Raw genomic sequence first — 12,159 nt, 5'->3', positions numbered from 1 at the left:
GTCTCAAAATAAATACAGCAATGTTTAGCGGTATTATTTGTAGTTCATTAGGCAGTAATTTTCTTTCTAAAAATGTGGCAAAACATTTTAACAAAGCTTAGAGATAAATTGTTTCCAATTTAAAACTTCAAATGAAAAACTTCTTAGGAAAGTCATAAATAAATAAGGAGCTGAAAACTGGTTTTAACCTTCTGAATTTTTTTAAACGTTTCCGCCAAAAAACTTTTGCCAGTCTTTGATCTTTTTTTGTTTCTAAATTATCTATTGGCAAAAGAATTGAAGCTTCCACATCATACTTAATAGCTCGTTAGATGTTAAAAAAATAAAAGAAATTCAAATTTAAGTAAACATATCATTGTCTCAAGATTTTAATGGCTATAAAATTGGCTTTGAATTCTTTTTCAAGGTACTCATATCATTTTCAAAATTGGCGAAATCTTAGAGCAACGGTTTTTGTTTCACGTTTCCAGGCATAGTTAATCAAAACAGGCAACAGGCTGAATCAAAATTGAAATCTTGACTTGAGTTTAAAACGTTTTTCATCAAGTTGATAGATTTGAAGCCATACATATAAATCACTTATCACTTATGAGAAATTCGAAATTAGTGGGCAAAAAATTACCTTTGCTCAGAATTACAAATATTGCAATCGTTCGAAAAAAATGGCAACGACTATGTCTTGTTAGATTTCGTGCCTTCAACCTGTATTTATAAGCAAAGTAGCACACTTTCATTAATCCAGGAATGTCAAACCTAATCGTAAGAGAATCACTAATTCGCCAGATGCCCTGAGTTTTTTATTAATATCATAAATTCATTGATCATGAAAATTGCCGGATAAATTTCAAATGATGAGTAGAAGAAATACAATGAGAAACAGATAATATTCATTCTTCAAATCTTTAGCGGTTTTAGTTGTAATTCATTAGACGATTAATAGTTTTCTGAAAGTTGCGCGAAGTGCTTTTAGTTATTGCTCGGAAATTGAAGCACATCCATTTTAAAGCTTCGAATAAGAATTTTTAATTTTTGTATATTATTAGTGGTTGAAGCTCTTTTGGCAACTTAGTGTGCTAAGCAACTAGCAACAACAGCTTTAATCAAAAAACTTAAAAGTCGACAGTTTTTGTAATTTGCCAAGTCTCTAATCTATTTTTTTGGAATCTTCATTATATGTTCATATTTTAAAACAAAACGCTCAATTGAGCAGTACACTAACAAATTTAATTCAAAGATATTAATTTGTTAACATAAAACCTTGTTTTTGCTGCTGCTGAATCGAATTTTCCGTTGCCTCAGCTTTCATTACAACTGTTTCTGTTTTCATAAATAAAAACCACTCTGCGGCGTTTAAATTTTTGTACACCGGTTCAGAGACACAAATTATCCAAACATTTAATTCTTCAACTCTAAATACTTTTTTGTGAATTTCTTATTTATGGTACTCAATATCAATGGGTAATTGACTGATGCAGGCCGTATCTAAGAACTCAAGTGTTCAATTTTCTTGATTATTCAAACACCAAATTTTCGCCTATGAAAGAATTCTTGCTCATTGCAAATACGCACAAGAGACAAAATGTGAAGAAGAAAAATAGATAACCTCATGACAAAAAAGCAAGCATAATTGGGTGAACTGGCTGGTTTTATCCGAATTTGAATTTCCTCCCAGGAAAGTATACTGATGATGTTTTCCTTTTATCTTAAGAGCGTCCGAAGACCAATCTGTCATTTGTTTTTTGTTTCCATTAGAAAACCACTGATTAACACTTGAATTTTATTTCTTGTCCCGAAAAGATAGTATTGAATTGCAGAAAACAATTGCCAAATTCGAATCAATTTTTTTGCTTGCGATTTTATTACGAAAAAAATTCACCTCTATTTTAAAAAATTGCTGCAGAAACTGTTTTGCCTGAAACTTTGAAAATCAACACAAATCTATTTAGATGTTTCAATAAAGCAGAACGGCAGAACAGTGATGTCAGATTGCATGGGAAAAATAACCTTGGCATTGGCGAAACATATTAACTTTGGCGACATTGATCATGGTGAGACATTGCCCTTGGTGAGACAAATTAAGCAATAAAAATTTTTTTTTGGAAACAACAAAGTACTTAACTTTTGTTTCTCATACAATTTTCTTGTCTCTTTGGTTCCCTGAAAAGCTTTGACAAACTTTCAATTGAAAAGAATTCTGTAGCCTTGTGATGACCTTTTGCTTATTGCTTATTACAGTAAAAAAACTTCCTATTTTTTGTTTAAAAATTAAAAAAAAAACTGAATAAAGTATACCAATAGATTACATTAACTATGTACAAGGAAACAATAAGCAAATGTTTTCTTAAATATGTTTTTTCTTGTAAATGGTAATTATTGCATGCATTAGAGATGATAGCAGATCAGCATTTTCAGATTCAACTGTATTGTTAATCTCTCCCAGATAACTGTTATCAATTATTTTGTAACAAGAGGATTAGTTTCACAGCTGAGCAACTTCTCAGCAAAATCTGATGTTTTCCCGTAAGAATTTTGTTGTTCGTTGGTTTTTTGATAATTTATCAAGCTCCCATTTATCAAGCTCGCATTTTAATAATTTATCGAGCTCCCTTTTAATAATTCACACTCCATAAAACAAATTTAGATTAAAGTCCAAATAACTGCTGTTACTGGACTTATTAGAAAACTTCTGAGAAAAAGAACATTTATCTAGTTGAGATGGAGGCCAGAAAACTGACGTGAGATATTAGGTACTCTTCATAGTATTTGACCAAATGCATGAAACCGTAAAGTTGAGAAAAAAATTCGTAGGGCCTCTTTTCCTCTTGTAGCAACTTCTGCATGTACAAAGTGATTTAAAAACGTACTCAAAAAGCCAACAGTGCGATCTGAAGAAACATAAACAAATTTCGAACTGAAGGACTGTGTTTCTAAAAACATTCAGATGTTTCGTTTAAACTGGTTGCTCCCTTTTTTTTCTTTGCGTCCCTTTTTATCGATAGTGTCATCATAAAAACAAAATATGACATCATAAAGAAGATTCAACTCTCATCATTTTGGGAAGAGGATCAATGAATAGATAGTTTACCATCAGAAAAAAATAGAAAGATTTCAAATGTGACAACAATTTTGTAAAAATTGCTATGAAAGCACTAATTTTTTATCTATTTTAGTTTTTTGCGTTGACTTCTTAAGAACCAAAAAATAGAAATAATTATAAATTTCAATTTGGTGTTATAACCTGTCAAGTAGTTTCATGCAAACAAGATTCAGCCCTTTCTTTTTGGCGACATTCTTTTGAGTGAATTTCTTTGCAGAGTAATGCAGATACCTGTGACCTCATAAAATGGATTTTAATCTTTCCGATATTTTTCCTTTTAACTTGTCTTCAAATTACATTTGAAACACAGAGTAATTGTCTGTGTAAATTTCTTTACAATTTGTGTTTGTTGTGGCTTCTCTTGCACTGATTTTTTAGTACACTTTGAAACAAAGACAGAATGGCGGAAACTTGCAAAACATAGCCGGCATTTTCCAGGAAAATAGTTGCAATAGATGCTTGTGGCTATGACCACCATTCCTTTAATAGACCACGATTTTCTGGGTTAGATTTGGACTGTCATTTTAATGAGACATATAAGCTCTATAAGAAGAAAGCCCTAATAGGGCTTTTCAAAAATAATATTTAAAATCAAAAACTCAGGACTCTAATAATCAAGAGTTAGGGCATATATGTTTGACACTACTCAGATGCACACTATTCAGTTCAGAAATCTTTTTTATTGAGTGTGGTAAGTCACGCTATTGAATTATAAACCAAAAACGTGGGACGCAGGGTAAGACAAAACAAAAATCTGTTAGATCAAGTGAAAAACATAGCCGGACAAGTTCTGACGTACAATTCAAAGAAATTTCATTGACTAAAAAAACTAGACCTGGAATGAACTCCTAAAAGAGAAAACCATTTAGAAAACAATCTGATCCGAAAAACAGAAAAAGCAATAAAAATCAAGAAATTGCCGCATGTGAAAAAAAACCACCAGCGAGAAAGCGAATTTTTGTTCGAACACCATTTTCTCACTCTAAGTTAAAATTAGAGCAAAAAGTTCACGCCGCAAAACCACCCGCTTTTTCACTCCACTTCTTGTTTCGGCGTGATCAAAATCACCACTCCAATTTGACTCCAAAAATAATGAAAATGTGTGAACAGATCTTAAAAAAAATGACAGCGCCCCAAAACAATTCAAAATCTTTGAATTGTAAAAAATTAGGAGCGCAATAATAGCCGTCAGGAATTGCTGATTCCTGACTCGAAAATTAATATATTGAAATTGAAAAGTTTTGTATGCTAGGAGTGAGTCAAGGTCTGAAGCCAGAGAACTATTTTCAAAGTATAACCCAATAATTTTTCTTAGAAAATCAAACCAACATTTTCTGTTCCTTTTGATGATGTTAAATTTTTCTGAGCAGCTTGATACAATCATTGTTTACATTGTAAGACAAATAAGCAGAAAATTTGTACAGAAAAATTTATTTTTTCAAGTGTTTTTCAAGAAAAACACTTGAAAATAAAGTTCATTTAACTTTTCGAAACCTCTTCCTCGATTCAAGATTGATACCACTTGATTTTGCAAAATTATGTGTTTTTCAGCTAAGCAATAGAATAACTCGTTTTGTTGCTGAGAAGTGCTAATTGTAAAATTCTAACTTGAATACTGCCTAACTAAATTATTTCAGTTCTTGATAGTTTTTGGCTGCCTTATTTTCGGCATTTTCTTTTAAAAGTGTACCCGGGTCGAGTCCGAATGGTTATCTTGTAAGAACTTGAAGGTTCTGGCTGAAACTTACAAGGCGATGCATCGCCTTGCAAGTTTTCCTTCCAAGTTCTTACAAGTTAACCATTCGACTTGCAAGTTCTTACAAGTTAACCATTCGAATTACAAGGTTCTTACAAGTTAACCATTCGACTTACAAGTTAATTACAAATTAACCATTCGCACACACACCGCACACCACACACACACCACGCACGCACATACACGCGCCCAAACATACACGCACACATACACACGCACATACACACGCATACACACACAAACACACACACGCACAAACACATACACCCACATACGCACTAAACCCTAAAAAACGTTCCTAGACATGAATGTAAACGGATGTTTGCAAAAAATGGAATCTGGAAAAGTGTGAATTAAATTATAAAAAAGCTGTAAAAATGAAGGGCCAGTAAATTATTTTTTTAAAATACTGACATATGAGTTTGGCAATTTAATCAAAATCAATATTTTGGTAGCACTTTTAAAAACAATCGTGAAGAAGCTAATTGAGATCTACAATTGTTTGATGGAATCGCAAACGGAACTCTCTTGATTTGATTAAATTCAAAAAGTAAACATTTTGTCTACTTAGGTCGAATTGTAATATGTTATCCCAACAGAGCAACTAACTCCCACTTGCTTTCTACGGTAAATGACTGAATGTTAAATTGAATTAACCAATAAGAGTTGTGCTCAACCGGAACGAGCTTGCAAGAAACTTAAAAGTTAGCCATTCGCCTTGCAAGTTCTTACAAGTTAACAATTCGACTTACAAGTTCTTACAAGTTAACCATTCGACTTCTAAGTTCTTAAAGTTAACCATCTTTTGCAAGAAACATGCAAGTTCATACAAGTTAACCATTCGGTCTCGAACCGGGTAAAGCAGAAGTCTGGATTTCAGGATCTCATAAAGAATTTCCTAACCATTCTGCTTATCTCACTAGCAATTTAGACCCTTATATTACATCCAACTTACATTTGAATTACTATGGAGGTACTCACTATTGCTGTCTATTGCGGTTGATGGCATAACAACTTGAAAATTTACTCTAAAGTAGAGCAAACCGGGATAAGCTGTTGCACTTAAGTGACCAGTTAATATTGCCAAAAACACAAAAGAATTAAAATTTAACCACAATGAAATCAAAACCGCTATTAAAGCGGGCATTTTTTTATTTTTTTAATTTTGTTTTTGACTGCAAATGAGTAAGAGAAAAAAGTTTCAATTTTTAAATCATTTAATATTAAAAACAAAACAGAAAGGCAGAAATTCATCAATAAGGGAAAATTGCCAAGTTTTGTCAGAGAGAAAATGTTTAGTTTGCTAAAGCATGCGTGCATTTCTTAGAAATGTTCCTGAATTGAAAAATAATGCAGACTCCGTTCTCCTATTTCAGTGTGTTACTTTTCAGCTTAACACCTAAATACTTAAACTTTGCGCTCCATTAAACGCTCATCAGAAATTTTTTTAAACTTGCGTTGTTTTTTTCCAACCCAATTGGGTTGCCAAGTATTTTGAGCCAGTCCACTATCCTCAAAGTTACAGACCGCTGCCCTCGACAGCGAAATTGAATTCTCATTTGCATTTAAAAATTGGAGGAAAGCGGCGTGAATAATTTTTGTTTTTGTATAACATTCTACTGCAAAAATTAAATTGATGTCGTGAGTTTAACATTGGGATTACAGGTAAGCCACGTTTCGTCGTTGTAATTCTTCTGAATTATAAACATTGTCAAGATTATCAGGATCGGGATATATTAGAGACTCTCTTCAATGACTGATGTAAATTTGGCACAATCGGACGTCAAAACTGGAATCTTCACTTCGCAATTTTTCCGTATGCAATTTTACTGGACTTACTTCTGACGTTCAGCATATTTCTCTCACCTTTTGTAAGTTTTAACTCTGATGTGGCGGGGATTATATTGGGTTGACCTTATCTACCACACTAGAGTTAAACAGATATCATTTACGCGACTTTAGTTTAGTGCTAGAATAAGTCTCACTATATGCTCGCAATGCACTTTCTTAGTTTAAAAATCTATGTAAGATATGCTCGGAAAAAAATTGATTAGCTGAAAAGGTTAATTAAGAAACACATCGAAATGATAGAGCAAAATTCAGGGCATATTCCTACGTTAAAATTAAGGTGGGATATCTGATCTGAATCAAGTATTTAAATCCATCTTACTGCTGGATATGGAGATTACTATAAAATTAAATTGATAGAAAATCAGCATACTACAATTGCAGCAAAATAATTCCGCTGAGCGGAGTGGATGAGTATTTGCTCGTAGAGCAGAGAAAGTTTGAAAAAATTGAAAATAAAGTGAGCGTCTTATTTCGCGCTGGTTGTGTTGAAGAACTGATTTCCTTCGGCAACAACGTCTAGGCTGTTAGGTGTTTAAACTTGAGTCAACATGATTGTTAATCACGAGGCTTATGAATGGCTCCGAATTAGTTCCTAGGTCATTCGTGGAGCCGACCAATATTCGTTTTTAATCAGATACTCATTTCAGACTCGCTGCTTGGAAGAGCCACCTGGATAGCTTCAGTATCCTTCATTGAGTTCCCATTTTAAAAGCGGCATTGAATCAACCCTCAGAGCCGAGGCAGCAGTTAAATTTTACGCGCAGCTTTGGCTCTGATTAATACATTCATTTGCTCAACACATTTCACGCAGCGTATTTCAGTTTTAATATTTCTGTCAAATTAGACTAAGTCAAAAGTGTTCACAAAGTTGACGGGTAAATTATTTTAATGATTCTGGATTATCGGTTATTACAGCGGCAATTATCCCATTACAGCTCACCTCGCTTTGAAGAAGAGAAAAATAGTGCTCTGCCGTATAGGTTTTACATTCAGAATAAGAAGAAAACAAAGTTTTTCTTTACAAAGGTTTGCGTAAAATAAGATGATAGTTCCTTTTTTTAGAAAGAATTACAATCACTGCCTTATTACAAAGATTAATATAAGCACATGTTGTATAGCACATTTGTTACAAAGATAGCACACAAAAATTTTGATTGGCAAAATTAGATGTACAAGAGAGTATAAAGTAATAGTTAAATAAGGATTAATTATTATTCTAGCAAATGTGAAGAGCTATGAGATTAATTCGAGACAACGCTCATATACAAAACATTTAATCAATTCAATTTGTTTACCCAACTTATTTTACGTCTTCCTGTTTTACTTTTTCAGATTATTCATTTCTGTTGCAACTAGCTGATTTGATTGAGTGAGAGTTTATACATTGTCTATTAGCTCAGTCTTCTGCCGATCATTTATTTTCACAGTTTGAAAAAAAATTAAAAACTGTCGTGGCAACTGCAACTACTCGTCGTGAGCCTTCTGTGCTGAGATCTTCAATCGACTCATATTTGGCTGTCGATCCATCAGAGCGTCTTCTGACTACCAAAGCTGCTTCCTGAAATCGGAGTTCTCAATCGCAAATTGGTCTCCGTAGCTGACTGTTTTGTCTGGATAATCATTATAGAAGTTCAGAAAAGCAGTGAAACATTCGCAGGAGAAAATTGAGCGATGTGGCAAAGTTTTATCTTCGTACGTTTGCACGTCTACGTTTCGAGATCGAAGTTTCCATTCATTCAATGTTTGCACTAAGGAAAATTTGGTTCTGACTGGTAACGCAACTGTGGGTACCAAGATTTTTACCTAAGTGACGATGTTCTGGAAGATAGTAGTATCGTCGAAACGCCATTGGTTGTATTCAGGGTTTACCGAATAATCGGAACGTGATGAATTATGGACTCTCATTCAGCGGAAACATCTCTTTTTTGAATTGCATTTCAAGTCGTTTGGGTTTCAGGGCCAAATTGCTACCACTTGGTAATCCCTCATTGAAGATTTGTTTTAGCATTGAGATTGTAGCGTTATTTATCCACAACTGATGTCGATAATCTCTTTTTTGATCTAGTGGTTGTTGTTGATTTTGTAGAGATTCAGGATTTGAATGATGCTTTGTTTGGTGTTGTTGTTGGTGTTCCTGCCGCTGTTTGTTGTTTTGGCCACTCTGACGCGGGTTGACCACACTATTGGTTTTCTGTTGACAGGTGGAGGTCCCCTCTTCCAGTTTGTGATTAGATCATAATGTTCTTTTGGTAATGTGGGGACTGTGCTCTTGTAGGCTCGTATATACATCTTGTCAAACATGAACAGTACTTACGTTAACAAGCAAAGTTTTTGAGCAAAATGTAACTGTGCTTAAAAAACAATCGTACTCTCTAAAGAATAAAAAAACAGCTCTCCTAGTGTACAGGAATGCAATCACATATTATCGGCAGATTCAATATAGCGAACCTCCCACCTGGGTGGAAAAAAGAAGAAGAAAAAAAAGAAGTGGAAAAAAGAAATCAACGAATGGAATTGAAATTTGGAAAGCAATTTCCGATTTGCATAGGAAAACCTTAGTTTCAAACAAATATTTTTAGAAAATGGATTAGGTGGAGTCAGATTTAACTGACTAAGATCAAGTATCCGTGCGACGACCCGCGCATCTAAGTTTTTGAAGTATTTACCTGCTAGTGTAAAAGGATGATCAAAGGGGGAGGGTGAGGACTTCGATGAGGAGGCCAACACAAAAGTTGATGATAAAGGAAAAAACGATTGAAATTGGGACAAAGGGGATGACGTTGGGGCTAATTTTAAATGGGGCAGTTGTTCCGTCTTTTGTTCTGTCCAGTTGTTTTCGCCAAAAATGTCCCATGTTTTGATGACATCTGATGAGCCAGTGAGTGGAGGAGGTGACCAACTTCTTTACTTCATTACAAGAAAAACATCGATAACAAAAACTAAGGGATACGGTATAAATTTGGCAAAGTGAGAAGGCATTTTGGTTGGGATGAGTGCAGGAATAGTTTGATACTACACTTGGGGCAAACCATATGGGGTGGTTGAACTCCATCGTCAGGGTGAAGTTTTTTTCAAAAAGATTTAATCTTGAAGCAAAAAGAGCATTCATCACGGAATTCAACGACTGAGGGCGTGAAGGATTTTGTAGCGGGAAAACTTATTGGTAAGAAAGACAATTTCCCATTGCTAAAATGTAGTAGTGGGGTAGACAGTTTCGTCGTTAAGGTTGGCTTTGGGTTGTAGATGACTGAGTAATAACTTTAGGGATTTTTCAATGTTCAAGAAGAAATTACAGTGAGGTTAAAGACGGGTAGGTATTTTGATAAAGTTTTATTGTGTGTGTATGCTAAATAATGTATTCCTAAGGAAATTGAAACGTAGTCTGTATTTTCAGTGAAAAGACGTTGGATATAATTATCTTAAGCAAGTGTTTATCTAGGTGAAATATCATTATTACAAAAGTTTGTTGTTTCTTTTTTTAGGATTCGTTTTGCATGTCTAAATTGATTTTCAAGGAAGAAATAAAAATAATTTCAATAACTAGATGTGGAGGGTACATATGACGTGGAGTGTTTTTCCGTAATAACGCTCTTTATCTGAACTAAAAAAAGGCCTTTAATGAGGAGTCAGTATCAAAGATTTTCTCGAAACCAAACTTTTCAACGAATTTGTTGTTTAGAAGTAAGCACATGATCTAAAAAGAAAATTAGTGTATTCGATAGTTAATTGAGAGCTGGAATAAAAAGATAAAAACAGGGCTAATTCAAAATTTGGGGGGTAACGAATATAAACATTGATTTTAAATATTAATTCAAAAAGCAATGGGGTTGACGAACACAAATTATAATGGAATTCCAAGGATTTTATAAACTGTATTATTTAACCTAAGGATTAGGGATCTATTTTGGATTATTGTCCTTACCAGTTAGTAATACCAATAAAGACTTGGACTCAGTTTTGCTTAGAATGCACCAAAAAAAGTTCCAATGAGGGGAAGACTGAAATAGTTATTAACGCTTCGTCCAAAGAGTCGACAAAATCAAATAAAAAACCTAGAGTGGGGGTTACTTGATTGAGGAAGGGTACCGTAAATGAGCGAGTTATTTGATAAGGTCTTACTAAGTTGTCATTGTGTTGGTTAAGATGTTTGCAAATGATTGTGAATGTTTTGTACTCACAAATTAAGCAAATTCAGTTATGACGTGTACATGAAGGCAAATAGTGGAATCAGTTCAAGACAGGACCTCCAAATTTGTGGTGAATCGTTTTATAGAAGAAAGTGAATTTTGCTTCCCAGGTCGAAGAAACCCTATTCACGATCAAGAAAAAATTCCCTAAGAGTACAAAATTGTTCATGTTCTGAAAAATTAATATCTCTACTAAGTTAGAAAATCTTGGTTTGCGGACTTTTAAAAGTACTAAGTTTTCATAAGCAACGATTAAAAATTACTATTTAGTCCACAAAATTCCTAAGATTTAGAAAATAGACTTTTATGGTACCCAGATGCAAAAAGATCATCAAAAAATTTCAACTCAGAAAACAACACTGAAACAGTTTGAATAGACTAAATAAAAAGAATTAAGTGAGATTAATTTGGTATAAAACGATAATTTGGAGGACTGAATTATGAGAGGCCATTTCATCCACTACATATACCTTAGAGTAAGGATGTGGTTTTTCATGCATAGGAGGGGCTGGTAACTCAGAGACAGTGAGTGGTGAAAATTTTATTTGACAGTTGTCGTAGTATACGTTAACATCTGGTTTATGTTTCAAATATTGACTTCTTACTGATCATTGTTTGAATTTTTATCAGAAACTCAATCATATTTAAGTTTTTATAAATTGATGTTACGATAGAAAGTTAAACACAAATTGTACCAGGGTCCTAGAAGTGTTTTTCAAAAACCAATGGTGTTTTTTGACAGTTTTTGTATCTTACAAGCTCTTGAAATAAAAATAAAAACATCGATCAAAATTTTTATTAACATGAAACTTGCAACCAAAATTCCGTCTCTTTTTATATAATAGTGGATTTCTCCAAACGTACTGTTAAAGTGATCGAGGAAAAATGGAGGTGACAACATTGAACTTAGATAAAACTGACTATTAAGACCTGCAGCGCTATTGATATCGCGTTGACTATTGTCTTTGTGTGCGTTTTGAAGCACTGTTTAAGAAATCTTTTCCAAAACTGAATTAGATGCAGATTTCTGCAAAAATATTCTCCAATAATCTTTTAATTGAAATACAGTGTAAACTCTTGCATAGCGAGTACCTTAATTTTGGATGTTTTGAATCCAATTTATTGTTTTGGAGCAAAAACAGCGGACAGTTCACAGGCATTAACTGATAACAAAAAAAAATATTATTATCTAAAAATTTTGAAAGTATCTGTACACTCAGTTTCATTAGCAAATGGAAATGTTTGGCGCAAAATAGGATTAACACACC

The 12,159-nt window shown here is 33.6% G+C and overlaps 1 protein-coding gene across 1 annotated transcript in view; it reads right to left on the bottom strand.

Moving 5' to 3' along the window:
* The window catches only part of LOC142342975 (E3 ubiquitin-protein ligase rnf213-alpha-like), a 235,819-nt gene that overhangs the window by 207,240 nt on the left and 16,420 nt on the right, over positions 1-12,159 (bottom strand). The window lies entirely within an intron of this gene.

This window comes from Convolutriloba macropyga, chromosome 7 (genome assembly GCF_964194025.1).
Source record: "Convolutriloba macropyga chromosome 7, txConMacr16.3, whole genome shotgun sequence".
Taxonomy (NCBI): Eukaryota; Metazoa; Xenacoelomorpha; order Acoela; family Convolutidae; genus Convolutriloba; species Convolutriloba macropyga.
Note: the sequence above shows the minus strand (reverse complement) of the source record. Positions and strands in the feature narration are given on the sequence as shown.